The sequence below is a fragment of the Hibiscus syriacus genome, unplaced genomic scaffold, assembly GCF_006381635.1.
Source record: "Hibiscus syriacus cultivar Baekdansim isolate YM2019G1 unplaced genomic scaffold, ASM638163v2 tig00112215_pilon, whole genome shotgun sequence".
NCBI classification, from domain to species: domain Eukaryota; kingdom Viridiplantae; phylum Streptophyta; class Magnoliopsida; order Malvales; family Malvaceae; genus Hibiscus; species Hibiscus syriacus.
Window position 1 is genome coordinate 3,108,164 of NW_024063268.1, and position 15,709 is coordinate 3,123,872.

The 15,709-nt window shown below is 37.5% G+C and overlaps 1 pseudogene; it reads right to left on the minus strand.

Moving 5' to 3' along the window:
- Positions 1-570: 570 nt before the first annotated feature.
- LOC120175774 lies at positions 571-3,310 on the minus strand (annotated as a pseudogene).
- Positions 3,311-15,709: the final 12,399 nt, after the last annotated feature.

The window sequence follows — 15,709 nt, forward strand, 5'->3', positions numbered from 1 at the left end:
AATTTTATAACTTCACTCCTGAGTGTCCGTCCCTAGTCTGTAAACTTGTCTTTTTGTTTGTGAATGGAATTAGTACTTGTAGTTTATTTGCCTTTTTCGTACCAAGAAGGCGACTATTTAATTAAAACTAGAACAATTAAACCAACTAATATTTGGTACATCTTCGGGTAGTGTCTCTAGCTCTGCAATTACATGACCTTTCCTTTCAACCTCAATGCTCCATCGCTTTCATCTTTACCAGATGCCTTGCTAGGGTCCATTAATTATGCAATCAAAATTACCCAACTTTGACTTCAACTTATCAAGGCCATCTGCTACTTGATTAACGTTATACTTATTTTCATTAAAAAACATTTTAAATATATATTTAGATAAAAAAAATACTTTAAATACTTAAATGAAAAAATAATATTCTTTAAGTACTTATTTGTGATATAAACCAATGAATAAATAGACTCCCACACCAAAATAACAAACCATTGGATTCCTTGGTAGAAAACAGTTAATTGCATGCTGAAACTAAACCACTTCTCAACAAGTGCCTTGAATTATTGTGCAATTAACTATGTTTCACTCGTTCCAAAGTGCAAACATCGGGGTCTTATGAACTAAGCCTAAATTGCCTACCCGATTTTCGTTCGAATTATCAGCCCTACTGTTGCCATCTTCATACTTTGAACCCTGTACTGAGAAGTAGACCTCACCGAGTCTGAACTGATCCCTAGCTAATCCAATGGAGCCTTTCGGGCTTTGATCGTTGGGGTAATTACGGCTACTCGAAGTTGCCAAGGATGCATCATTGTTTGTGTTACTACTTTGACGATGCTGCTCGTCAGAATTTGCGGTCCAAACCATATCAGCCAATTCACCGGATGCTTCATTGCTCGGTAAAGGTAGGAGAGGTTGAGGAGATGACGATGAAGCATATGAATTATAATCCTCGGGAGCAATGGACGCAGAGTCTTTCGGTGAGCGTTTTGCAAGGTCACCCCCAATAAGAGTAGAGCTTGAGCAAATTCTCTTTACATCGTACCGGCTTATGTCGAAATTGGTTACGGCACTCGTCCCCCTAAACTTGATTGCAGCAATATCATAAGCTTCGGCCGCTTCTTCTTGTGTGCCTGCAATTTGTAACACAAATGATAATTGCTGCATATGTATCCCAATTAGGACTCGTTGCAAATTGATAGGTTAACTAAATTAAAGCATGGCCATGATCAATGTCATTTAATCGAGACAGAGCAGAAAAAGAGGTTAAGCTTACTAAATGTTCTGAGGTACAAGTCCTTGTTTCCGGCAACCCTTCCGATTCTAGCCTACAGAAAAGAGCTTGACATGAAAGAGGAAAGAGTAATAGATATAAAGTTGGATCCCCTTTTAAATAATGTACCATGCAAGAACACACATTTCAGAATTTGGGATTTTATCTGCATGTAAATAGTAATGTTTGCCTATTATTGTTGTCTATTATATAATTGAAAAAAGGCTGCAAAAATTGTGGCAAAACTTTATCAATGAGGGTCGTTTTCTGCTTTTTACCTTGTTACTCCTCTGTACATTGAAGCTCCCCTTGAAAAACCACTGCTTTTCCTGCCCAAAAGTAAGATGTTATTCGATGTTACAACTTCATTTGTCTGTCCTTTTTTAAAAAAAAATTAAATGCACTAAGACTAGGTACCTTCTCAAATGAGCAACAAATTCTTGACTGGTCATGTTCTTCATCTCTTCCAGCTCCTTCTCGTAACTACACAGCTGAAATCAAAGTATATATTAAAGATTACTTTTTTATACTCAAATATACATATGATTCTGATTGGCCCTTGCTCATGAAATAAACTGTTGAAACCGGGGAATTAAATTGCGGTTGTAGTCGCATTGCATTTACCGCGAGTGCAGACATAGCGGGTGCTATTGCGGGTATCGAGATCATGCAATAACAGTTTCGCAACACCACTACTTCTATATAGAAGGCGCTGTTTCGGTAGCAGCTCGCTATTTAAGCCCCTGGTTGAAACCCTAGAAAGAACAAACTTACAGGGAAATTTATGAGTTGTTGGACCCCAATACTTGAGAGAAGCTAAGTCATAAGCCCTTGCTGCTTTTTCTTCCTTGTCATAGCCACCTGATCATCATCCACATTTTAGACAAAATAAATCATGGATTCAAAGAACAGAACCAAAGATAATGCTCTTTGTTCTAATGGTTAAAGGCTCTATATAAAGTTCACTTACCGAGATAAACTGCAGAATTCCAAGTATGAAAACCGGAAAGTGAATGAAACATAAGCATTAATGAAATCTTTCTTTCCGAGAAATCGAAAAAAGAAAATCAGAAATCAATACAGATTGTTGCAGCCCTCACCTTGTCTCCCTTTACTTGTTTGTCCCTCTTTTCTAGAGCTATTATCCCACAAATGAGCCTCATATCTTCCGGTCCATCTATGCCTGTTGAATTTTCAAAAAACATGAATTTTAACAAAGGAAGTAAGTTTTCTTGGTAACAACGAAAATGGACAGGTAAAAGTTACCATGTAACACCACGATATTGAGAAGTTCTTTGACCAAAAGTATCAATAGATTTACGAGGAATTGATTCTCTGGTGAGGGTTTTTCGGACATGTTGTTTCCGGTTATCAACCACATCCGATGGTGCAATTGCAGACAACCCATTTCGAGAGTTTGGGCTCATAGTAAGGGAGAGTGTCTGAATATTTGTTTCTTTCACACCAGAAAATGGGGTTTGTCTCAACCAGGACTTGAACCCTGAAACTGAAGTTGCACCCTCGAATGGAACATGGTTAAGGTTTGGGTCACAGTGTTGCAGGTTGTGGTGGTGACCACTAGCCATCAGGGTTTGAGGGTTTTCGTTGTAAGCTCGGATCAAATCACTGCTGTAATTTGGTGCTGCATTAACGTTGATTCTCGTAGAACAAGGAACAGAGTTTTGGCTTTGGTATTCGTTATCCTGAGTAACAACAACCCAAGAAATCTTCAAGTTTGGGACCCTGCTCACTAGCACCTGCAACACCATTTTCATATCTCCAATCTGCAAATCCAGCGTTGGAAAACAAGTAAAAAAGAGAACCATTCTTGTTTTTTTACAAGTTTTCGATACTAAAAGAAAACATGCATGGTGAAAAAGAACCTTCAATGGCGGCACTGGAAGAGCGACAAAAAGGATCAACAACACACAGAGAACCATCAGAACGCAAAGGCATAGCAGAAGGGAAACCTGATCCATGGGCATCTCTGCCAAAGCTTTCATCGACTCTAAGGTCTGGAGTAAGAGAAAATCCCAGCCAATTACTCATGATGGTGGTGATGATAATTTCGTTTATCGATTCAAAGGCTGTTTATCTTTTTGTCTCTCTGCAAGAAAATGGTGACTTGTAGAGTATATGTTGTTGTTTTCTCTTTCACTGTGGGTTTTAGGACTCGAACTTCAAAAACCAAAGAACATTTTTTTTTTTTTACTTTCTCATAAACAAAGCTCTTATCTCATCTTATATTCTGATTATCAGCACTGTATCTACATCTGTTTCGCTAATGGTTGCTGGGTTTAGTGCCCCTCTTTCATTTCCTTCTCAGTTTTTGCAGAGGTGACCATCACATAAATATATCATTATGGTGACAAAATAAAAAGAAATGGGTAAATTATGTATCTAGTCATATACCTATTTCTGTTATTCTGTTTTGATCACTTAATATTATTTTCAAAATCTTATTTAACATTATATTTTGATTTCATTTTAGTTGTTTGTCGTTAAAAATTAATAATGATTTTGATATGTTACTATATAAGATAATTCAGCTGCTGGTGCAAGAGTAAAATGGTCTAAAATTTTCCAAACGAAGTCAGAAGGAGGGCTCGGTTTGAAAAGTTTAATAATCTGGAACAGGTCGTGCATGATCAACCTTATCTGGAAAATTCTGGCTAGAGAAGGTTCCATGTGGGTGGCCTGCATTAAAGGAAATTTTATAAAGGATCGTGATTTCTGGCAAATTGACTTTAATCCTTCCTACAGCTGGTGCTTAAATCGCATCCTAAAATCCAGAACATAAGTTGCTGCTGTTTTTTCTGCTGGAGCATTGAGTATTCGATCTATTTGGGAGGAAATAAGAGAGAAAGGAGATAGGGCATCTTGGCATAAATTGGTATGGTATCCTTTACATATTCCTAAACATAGTATGATTACATGGATAGCTTTGTTAGATAGACTCCCTACTAGAGCTCGTTTACAACAAATGAGAATTGTTAATGATACAAACTGCTGCCTTTGTAACGAAGCAATTGAAACTAGAGACCATTAGTTTTTTGACTGATGTTTTACTTCTCATGTATGGAATCAAGTGATTATGCATACTAGGTTGATAAATTCTTCTCGTTCTTGGGAGGACATGATTGTTCAAGCTTGTGAATTATGGAGAGGAAATTCACTGCTTACCACTATCCTTAAGATCTCGTGGTGTGCTTTTGTCTATACCGTTTGGGAGGAACGAAACAAACGTCTTTTTCAAGGATGCTCCAGACCACCTGAAGATATCTTTAAAGCTATCAAAGAGATAGTAGGGATCCAACTCAGAGGAAAGAAAATTAACCGTTTTGATTATGTTAATATTCAACTTTGTAATGCTTGGGTATAGGTTAGCCGATTATTTGTATGTAGGCTGTAATTAGTTTTGTTTGTGTTGGTTCTGGAAGTGCTTGTACCAGACTTTGGTTCTTGGATAATAAATTCAAATTTATCCAAAAAAAATATTATGTCATCATTGAAAATCTAAAAAACTTGTTGTATAATTTTAAAAAGAGAAAATAACTTCAGTGACCGAAAATGCCTTATAATATACGATTTTAACCAACTTTTTTTTGGATTTGCGAACATGACCAACAAAATCGCAACGTGAACTCCAATTTCGCAACTCAGTTTCCAAATTCGCAACGCGAATATGTAAATCGCATTGCAATTTTTCAAATTCGCAACACTGAATTTCAAATTCGCAACTCGATTTTCGAATTCGCAACACGAATTTTAATTTCGCAACAGGTTTTAGTTTCACAACACAAATGTTTTGGGTATATAACTACGCAGCAGCAGCAACTCATAACCTAAATCCCTAAATCGCAACTCATTCCATCTCCATCTATCACTCTTTCCAACGACATCCGTTCCTATATCCAACGACATTCCCCATCTCTATTTTTTTTACATAATTTTATTTCTATATAATTTTTCAATGATTTCTCTCCCAAATTATCAACTATCAACTTAATAAAGGTATGTTTTTCTCTAAGTTAGTGATGATATGTAGTTTATAGCTCGTTTGTTTAGTAAATTAATTTACAATTTGTAGAATGAAATCATCTAATGTCGATCATGATTGGATATATTTGTGTTTTGGAGGGTCATGGGAGAATGTTCATGGTGTTTTACAATATATGCCTTTACCCATGAATCTTCAACTAAAACTGTCATTAAAAAAGTTAACTTATGAAACTTTAATGTTACGTCTTGCAAAGAAATTGAATTTAGAGCCTCTAAGTGGATTTAGGCTATCTTATCAGAGAAAAGGTAAAGTTTATTTGTTAACCGACAATGAAGATGTTGAACGATTCATTGCTTACATTAGTGTTTCGCAAGAAGATGATGTTACATTGTATGTTGTCGAACCTAGAAGTAGTGAAGTTGGGTCAGTAGCAGGTAGTAATCAACTAAGTTCTTCAACCCCAGTTTATGGTGCTCACAATGTACAACGTGATTATCAACCTCAAAATTTAATGGTTCCACCACAATTTCATCACCAAAAAATTTTTGTTTCACCACATTTCCAATACCAAACACAATAGCAAACACAATCTCAAAACCCACAACCTTTTCCTAATCTAAATCCCAATCAACTTTAAGCACCAAATTCCGGTTTTCGTATTGACCAGTTAGACAATTATGAGCCAACAGAAAAAATTGTGGGTACTAGTTAGTATTCAAAATTTGATCTTGGTCAATACCCGGACTTTGATCTTGGTCAATACTTAGATTTTGATGATTTTTCAGAAGAAGAAACAGACTCTGCGTGTAATGATTTTGATATTGGTCAATACCCAAATTTTGATTATGAAACAGCCGCTGTCGAGGAAGATGTTGTTGATAATAATGAGGAGGAAGTTATGACTATGAATGAACATGTTGAACATACATTCTGTAATTCATATAACCCTGAAGAAGAAAAAGAAGAAGAAGTCCCCGAAGAAAAGAAAAAGAAGAAAATGTCACGGGAGTATAACTGGAATATGCCAGAATTACTTCAGATACCAGAAGAAGAGTTGGTAAAGATAGCAGTTGATTGTTACACAAAAGTTATTCGTATCAAGAAAGATGATTGTTTTAATACAAATGAAGACTTGAAGATAGCTTTGTATATGAAATGTGTGGAAGATGGCTATCAACTAAAAGTTAACAAATCAAGCAAAGATCGTTTCGAAACAAAGTGTATTATTGAAAAAAAATTGTACGTGGCGTATGATTGCAAAGAGGATAAAAGATTGTGAAATGTTTCAAGTTAGGACTTTTATTGATAAACATACATGTTCAAGAACCCAAGTTTTTCCTCACTATAGACAGGCAAACAAAAAGATGTTGGGTGGTTTTATGGCTGAGTTAATATTTTTGAATGGCAGGGTATATCGGGGACATGAAATTATGACTGACATGAATGCTCGGTTCAAGATTAGTATCTCATATTCTCAAGCTTTGAGAGCCAAATGTTATGCCTTAGAATTATTGAGGGGGTCTCCAAAAGCATCGTTTGCCTAACTATCGGCTTATTGTCACAATTTAAAGCTGAAAAATCCTGGGTCGGTAACTCATATCAAAACAGATATAGATGGGTGCTTTGAGTTGTTGTTTATCGCCATTGGTGCTGCGGTTAGTAAATCAATATAATTTTGTTGACTCATTTTGGTTAGTTATATGTATTTCACATTTAAATGATTATGTCTTGTGTATATTATTTTGTAGATTCGTTCGTTTATTACTTGCATGCGTCCAGTTATTATAGTTAACGGAGCACATTTGAAAGGTTGATACCTTGGATTAAACTTATTAGCAGTAGCCATGGATGCTAGCAATGGGATACTGCCAATAGCTTAAGGGTTTGGTAAATATGAAACCTATGATTCATGGACAAGGTTTATGGGGCATCTTAGGGATTGCGTAGGTCTTATTAGCAATCTGACAATCATATCCGATAGGGCAAACTCAATTGACAACGCTGTTAGAAGGTGTTTCCCAAATGTTTTTCATGGACTTTGTGGTGTTCATTTGTAAAGAAATCTAAAATCAAGGTCTGCTGGTATAAAACATCACAAATGGACATACTGGAAGGCTGTAAAAGCTTATCGAGAAGTGGATTTTAATAAGCATATAAATTGTTTAAGACGTGTTTTGCCTCAATGTGCTCAAACACTAGAATATGTCGGGTTTGAAAGATGGTCAAGAGTACATCAACTTGGAGCAAGATATGGTTTCATGACTTATAATAGTGCAGAATCAATCAACGCTCTAAGTCGTCATTCCCGGAAATTACCCATTACTATGATAATGGAGTTTTTTTGAGCCTCTATTCAACAGTGGTACTACAAGAAAAGAAACCATGCAGGTATTATTTCTTTAAATTCGTAACTTATCATATATTTTACTAAGTATTATTTATTTAAATTTACAGGAACATTAGAACGTCGTGTTACACCATGGACTGAAAAAAAGATAACGAAACGTGTTGTGAATTCAACGTCATGGAGAGTTGAACCATGTTCAAACACTTTATTTGAAGTATTAGATAATAACTTAAATGGGCTTGTCGATCTAAATGCAAAGACGTGTAGTTGTATGAAATGGCAAATATATGGTTATCCGTGTGGCCATTTTATAAAAGTTGCTCTTCATCTAAACCAAGATGATTCAAGCGCATACGCTATGGATTGCTACACTACAGAAGTATATCGACAGACTTATGCTGAGATTGTCTACCCTATTCCACATTCTTCTGAGTGGGACATACCAGATGACTTACAAACAGTTTTGCCACCAGTCATGGACAGCAGGCTACGTGGCCGACCAAAAAATCAAGATCGTATACTGTCTAAGGGTGAAGAGAAGAGGATATCGACATGTAGTCGGTGCAAGGAAAGTGGTCATACAAGGTTGACCTGTGGATCATCAGTGCCATCACAATCATCTTTTCCTCTACCAAAATATGGATCCTCATCAAAATCCAAAGCTCATATGGTGCCAAGCAAAAGGAAATCAAAATCGCAATCAAAATAAAAATCCCAATAACAACCGGCTTCACCTTTTGGGACTTATTAACTTAGGTGACTTTTAAATGCAAACGTTGTATTATGTGTATTTTATGTGTGAATGCATACATTTCAGTTAGACATTCATTAGTAACTTGAGTTTGAACATTGCTATGATCTGTTCAGTTGTTATCAGATTGTTGTATGTTATCTTTTTGAATGTGTTTTCCTTGAATTCGCAACGCAAAAGTCAAATTCGCTTTACGATTGTTGTAAAAGTCAAATTCGAAACGCGAAAATCGCAAAGCGAATTTGACTTTCGCGTTGCAAATTTGACTATCGCAACGTGAATTTGACTTTCCCAACCATCGCAACGCGATTTTCGCGTTGCGAATTTGATTTTCGCGTTATGAAAGTGTACATTCAACATGTCTTTTTTTCCTTCAACATAATGCAGATTGAAATTTAAAACAACAAATCAACTTTTACAAATCAATTAAACAAACAAAAAATAAGAATTATTTACACATCAATTAAACAAATCAACTTTTACAAATCAATTAAACAAGAAAAAAATAATTCTTATTTCCTCATCAATTAAACAAATCAACTTTTACAAATCAACTTTTACAAATCAATTAAACAAGCAAAAAAAGTGTACCCCATACAGTTTTTATGCACAAATACATCAATTTCACGCAGCTCACTTTAGAATTAACCTACAGAAACCAAACATTTTCTCAAACAACACTTTCTACACATCCAAAACCAACAAACAACAAATTATTGAATTCTAGGTACTTAACCAAACATTTTCAAATCAACAAAGAGTATATATGTTAACAACACTTGCTCATACTTACCAATTGTTTATGCACACTTTCAGTACGCGGATACAGGTAGGCAACGTCTCGTATATATCGCTCTAGCCATAAAATGTCGAAACCACAAGACTACTGCACCTCTATCTCTATCCGTGGGAGGTAGAAACTGTTTACTTCCTGTCGTCAAACGTTCCAAGCACATGCATACGAGAGGACCACAATCCCCTCTGGCTCCCTCCGTTTGTTGTGGCACGGTCTCATCTCTGATCATTGTAACTTTGAACTTCTTTGGCTTCTTGTTTCCAGAATTAGTCCAATAATCAATCGCATCAAAATATTTAGCCAAATGAGCGCTTCATCCCTTACAAATAATATCTCTCAAATCAGACAATGGTATGTAATTCAATATGTTGTCATATACCATTGTCTTCAGGGATAGGAGCTGAAGCTCAACGAGAAGCCAATGATGTCGTTCCAAAACAGGGATAAACACCTGCAATCATAAATAATAATTCAATTGCGCACATCAAATTTTTATTTATTTACACCTTTAAAATATTCAAAAAAATACTAACCTTATCGACCTCCCACCACGTTGGATAAAGTTTAGCTTTTCCATTACCCAACACATATGAAGTGTCTCTCTGATCCTTCAAGTGAGCTACGTGAAAAGACGTCGGCATAATAGTCCATCGCATATTTTTTATTTTCTTCAATTTCCTTATATCAGAAGACGTGACACCCATGCATCAATATGTTGTTTTATAAAAAAAATACATATATTAGTGAATTTCATAAATTTTTAAAAAAAATAATCAAAATGCAATATAAGAAAAATATAAAACTTACCCCTATTCGAAATAGCCATTGTCTTCAACCCCTAATAACACACCCCACCAAGACCGTTCAAAAAACAAATGCATATCTTCATCGAGTTTGTATATGTCAGCGTAAACACCCCTGGCTCCGCTCATGTAGATAAAAATCAACTACGGTCTTAGCCCAAAGGGTATTATCCAGAATTGTGTCCGGTAGTGTTCTCCTCTCCACTTCAGATACCGAAATGGTACTAACCGGTAACTCATACGAAAGCGAACTCTCATCCATCATGTCGGGCACGTAAGGGGGTTTATCAATATGTCGACATATTATATCATGTGAATCGGGCTTTTGAACGGTGGGAGAGACCTCTTGAACGATGACAGGGGCCTCTTGAACGGTGGGAGAGGCCTCTTGAAGGATGATAGGGGCCTCTTGAACGATAGGATAGGCCTCTTGAACGATGATAGGTGCTTCGGGCTTCTTCTTACGGAGTCTTGCCACTATTGGGGTGAACGGAGACGTAATGGCACGTGCACGATGTCTGATGCGTGAAAACCGTCATGCAAGAAAAACCCGACGTAAAGCATCTACCTTATCGGGCCGCTAAAAATAAATTAATACATAAATCAGTAAATAAACAAATAAATAATGTCGAAAAAAGGTTATTTGCATTTTTATTATAGTATTAAACAAACTTACCTCATTGCGTAGAGTATGAACCTCATTCTATAATGATGCAACAATCTCACGTAGAGCAGCTACCTCATCACGTAAAGCAGATACCTCACCACGTAAAGCACCATTGTCATCGCGTAAAACCTCTACCTCGCCACATAACGATCGTACCTCATCACGTCATACACCATTGTCGTTACGTAAAGTACCGACCTCCTCACGCAAAGCATTGACCTCATCATGTAACTCCCCTAACTCATCTCGTGGAGGTGGAGAACAGGGAGATAAATGTCGTGGCATCTTTGCCGGTCACCTATCATGAGGTGATAGTGGAGAAGAGACTCGATAATGTGATGGAATAGATGATGGCTCTCGTTGTGGAGGTGATGACTCTGGGTGTCGAGCTATAGAATCGACTCGATCGGGTGATGGCTCTCGAAGTGGGGGGGTGCTCATCATCCGTGCCATCAAAAAAACGCTTACTAGTTTGCCACCAATTAATGGCAAGCTTAGCCTCTGTGGGTGTCAGCCTCTGTAATGGATAGTTGGCCTCCTAACAATATAAAAGCTCAAACAAAGTTAAACGTCTACTAGTAATAACTTGTTTATATATTGTAGTATTTGTGTTAACTTACATCATTCATCGTCGTATATGGTAGTAACTCTTCCCAATCCAACAGCCAGATCCTCCTCCAGGAAATAGCCCTAGGAATATCATTTGAATTTTTGATTGCATATGTGCGCATGCTGGGAAAAGCCTCAAATATCCAAATCTATAAACAATATAATACACAAACATTACTAATTGTTAAATAATTAATTATAATTTTTCCAAAATTATATAGAAATTCTTACCTTAAAGGCCCAAATAAAGCCTGCCAAAGTGTATTTGGAACTATGGCCAAACTTTTTCGGTCCTCAAAGGCAGACGACAACTTTTTCCAGGTAGCTTTCCATAGATATGAACCCCACGGAAACAGGTTCCATGCATTTAGGTCCTCTACCAATAATATTAGGTCCTCAGAAATAGGTTGTCTGGCCTCTTTGCCTAAAAAGCCGACATGCAAAAGTAATAAAAGGCATACTCGGACAACATCGAGGTCATCCATCCAAGTAAAACCATCTTTAACAAATAATCTTTTCAAGTCGTCGACGTGTAAACTCGGCTTCGCCTTTGCCAGCTCAGGAAAAACCCGAGATAACCATGATGGGCGGGCGATATGACTAGTGTAACGACCTACATCATCGTGTCCGAAGCGTAAACCAGTGATTAAGCAAAACTCCTCCCGCCCAAAACAAGTATACGCCGGAGGAAAATGAAACCATAACTCTTCATCACCACGTTGTATCCTCTCGGGTAGATCGTTAGTCATGGTCTGAAGAAACAAATGGGTCAACATTGCATCTCCACCCGGATGTTGTACTTTCAGCCATGGCCCGAAGCAAGTATCCTCAAACAATTTTCTTTGTACAGGTGTAAGCGTCGACGCAATTATAGTGGCTAGGCCTAATTTATTCCTTAAGGTCAATGAAGCCGGAAAAAATTACTACAAAAAAAATAAACATACCAAGTTAAATATACCAAAAACTACAAATTATACACTATAAACAGACATGATATTAAACAGTGAAAACAAAGCCAAATATGTTTCAAACTTGCACAGTATTCACCCAAGTCATTATTCTATCATAGTTCACAAAATGCATCAGATAACATTCCAGAAGTAAGCACTTATATAAACATTTAAAAGGACAACATATAGGTTTAGTGCAGGTTCAAAGACAACATAAAGAGTAGTAGTTTATTCTTGAAACGTAAATTCGCAACACTGTGAAGTTAGTATTTGTCTTTGTTTTTTGGTTGAAGTAATGCAATTCATTCAAGTTTCAATTTGCAGAAGACTATTTGAAACTTAAAATCGCAACGCGAAAATGAAAATCGCAACGCGAAACTAAAATCGCGTTGCGATTTTCATTTTCGTGTTGCGAATTTAAGTTTCAAATAGTCTGCTGCAAATTGAAACTTGAATGAATTGCATTACTTCAACCGTGAATGGTTGTGAGGGTGGCTCTGAGAGATGGAGATAGACGGATTTCGCTGGAGATGGGGATGAATTTTGCCGGAGATGGGGACGGATGTCGCCGTAGAGAGTGAGAGATGGAGATGAGATTGAGTTGTGATTTAGGGTTTTAGGTTATGATTTGCGTACATTTGTGTTGCGAAATTAATATTGTGTTTCGAATTCGAAAATAAAATTCGCGTTGCGAAAATAAACGCGCTTTGCGAATTTGACTTCTGTGTTGCGAATTTGGAAACTGAGTTGCAAAATTGGAGTTCGCGTTGCGAATTTGTTGGTCTTTTTTGCAAATCCAAAAAAAATTGGTTAAAATCGTATATTATAAGGTATTTTCGGTCACTGAAATTATTTTTTCTTTTAAAAAAATAGTTATTGTGAGCAAAACAGAATGACATGAATATGTGTGATTAAATACATAATTTACCCATATATCATTACGATGACAAAATAAAGAGAAATTATGACATGGCCAAAGGAGAAGAGTGTTTGGAGCTGTGATTCGGTGCAAACAAGATCAACAGATTGTGAAATTTTCGACGGCTGATAATTCAGTAAAAATTAAATGTGATTTTGTTGAACCGTCAGGATATGAGGAGAACTGATCTACGTCAAACATGAAAAGCACCAAATCTACGGTAAAAAAAATGTTGAGCTTGTCAGCAATTGGTCCACGTAAAAATGAGAACAAGACCAAAGTAAAAGATCAACGACCGTATTACTAAAATAAATTATTTTAAATATGAAAAATATTTATATTTTTTATGTATCGATTCTAATATACACAATAAAAAATAAATAAAAGTATGCACTTCCAGTAATTTTATTTGTGTTTTTTTGGTTTACTGATAAAAGGAGCTGCTTCAGCAGCAAGTGACACTTCTTCAAAGGTTCATGTCCTCTTGGAGAAGCTGATGAATTCCATTAGGAGGGTATATCATTTCAGAAATCACATTAGGAGCTGTCTGGCCAAGACGGGCGACCGCATTAGCCACACGGTTAGCCTCACGGTTGATGTGATTGATCCTAATGCTCCACTTACATTGGAGGAGTCCCTGAATTCTACGGATTATGGCCGGTTCAAAGGTTGGCGCTAGAGAGGAGAGGATCTTGATTGCTTCCTAGTTGTCCATCTCTACAATGATTTGTTTGTAACCTCGATTCCAAGCGATGTTCAAATCGTCGAGAAGGGCCAAAGTTCTTCCTGGAGGACAGAGCATCGCCCATGTTACGGGAATAGCCTGATAGTCAAACGCTTTCGGAATCCCGGAATATACCGTTGCCCGCCGCTTCCATCGTAGGCTGATTGACGACTTATATTTGTTGAGCTTGACCACTTCTGGATTGGGAGGTCTCCAAATTTGTTCCCTAAACATACAAGTAGCTTTGGTGGCGACGGAGGAGGTTCTAGACCGGATGGATTGGGCCCATGAACGCGTCTACTGGATAATGGTAGTGATAGACTATACCTCGCCTTTGAAAACAAAATTGCATCGTTGCTTCCAAAGCCTCTAAATTAGAATTCCAAAATAGGTGTCTCTTGTAATAGACTGTCTCCACCATACTTGGCAGAATTACTGAGATTAGATTTTAACTAATCAATAAGATTAAGAGAAAAGAAACTCTCTGTTAAGTGCGGTAGAGCGACTTGAGTCCAGACCATGCAGGCGGTAGTGCAATCGTGGAGGATATGAATGATGGATTCTTCACTGGCTCAGCATATCGGGCACCTGGGATCCACCGTTAGACCTCGTCTAGTACTTACCATGTTTGTCATAAGATGGTTCTGAAGCACTAACTAAACAAAGTTTCTGACACGTTGGGGACCATCAAAACTTCACGCTAGTAGGCCAACTTGACCGTACAGGTCCTATTCTGCTCCCAACGCTAGACATGGAGGTCGTGGCCCGCTTTAACACGAGGAATGGCTATGATTTCCTAGATCAAGTTTTCGTCGACAAGGTTCCTTAACTTGGCCAAGTCCCAAGTGCTTGTATAATTAATGATGTCATTGAGGGGACAATCAAGGTTACGAGTTTGGTTAAAGATCACCCATTTTGCCAATGAATCCTTAGCAGGAATCCAAACATCAGTCTAGAAATTTGAAACCTTTACCTATCGACCAACAAACGTTATCTTTGACGAACTTCCTACTTTGGCGAGGGATTTCCAAACAAAGGAGCAATTCTTATTGTCGAGATGGGCAGGAAACGGGCCTTTAATTTTGTACTTGGACCGACAAATTTTGACCCAAAGAGTATCCGATTTAGTAAGGAAGTTAAAGCCCATCTTAATCAAGAAGTCTTCATTCTGCCCACAAAGGGGGCGAAACCCTAAACCTCCATGGACAGTCGGTTAGCAACAAGAGTCCCAGTTGACGAAAGTCGGCTTGGTCGAGGCATTAAAACCATCCCAAATGAAACGACGGGCTATGGCTTTGATTAGGGCACAAACTCCTTTTGGGATCGCAATAATTTGCATGAAGAAGTTAGGGATGGCTAAAAGGGTCGACTTGGCTAACGTCACTTGACCAGCTAAGGAAAGATTCAACGTCGTTCAATTGTTTAACTTACCCCGACTATGAATTGAAAAGTACTTTTAGTAACCCGACCTTGAAAAATGGGCAAACCTAGAAACTTCCTTAGATTGGAGGAACGTTGGAAACACAAGGATGAGTAGATATTGAGGGTCAAGGACTCAAGAATGTTAGAAGAGAAAAAGATAGGGGTCTTGTTAGAGTTAACCTTATTGCTTGAAAAATGGTTGAATTGGTCTAGGATAGTCCGGACGAGGTTTGCTTGACTAGTAAACGCCTTATAGAGCAGTAAGAGATCGTCAGTAAAGAAAAGGTGAGATAAAATAGGCCCACCACGGAAGAAGGACATGGGCTCCCATATGCCAAGATTAAGATCGTAATGGATTCTATGACCCATACGCTCCATGCACAACAAAAATAAATAGGGAGAGAGCAGGCAAGCCTGTCTAATACCTCTTCTAAAATACTTGTTGGCCGCCCCTTCT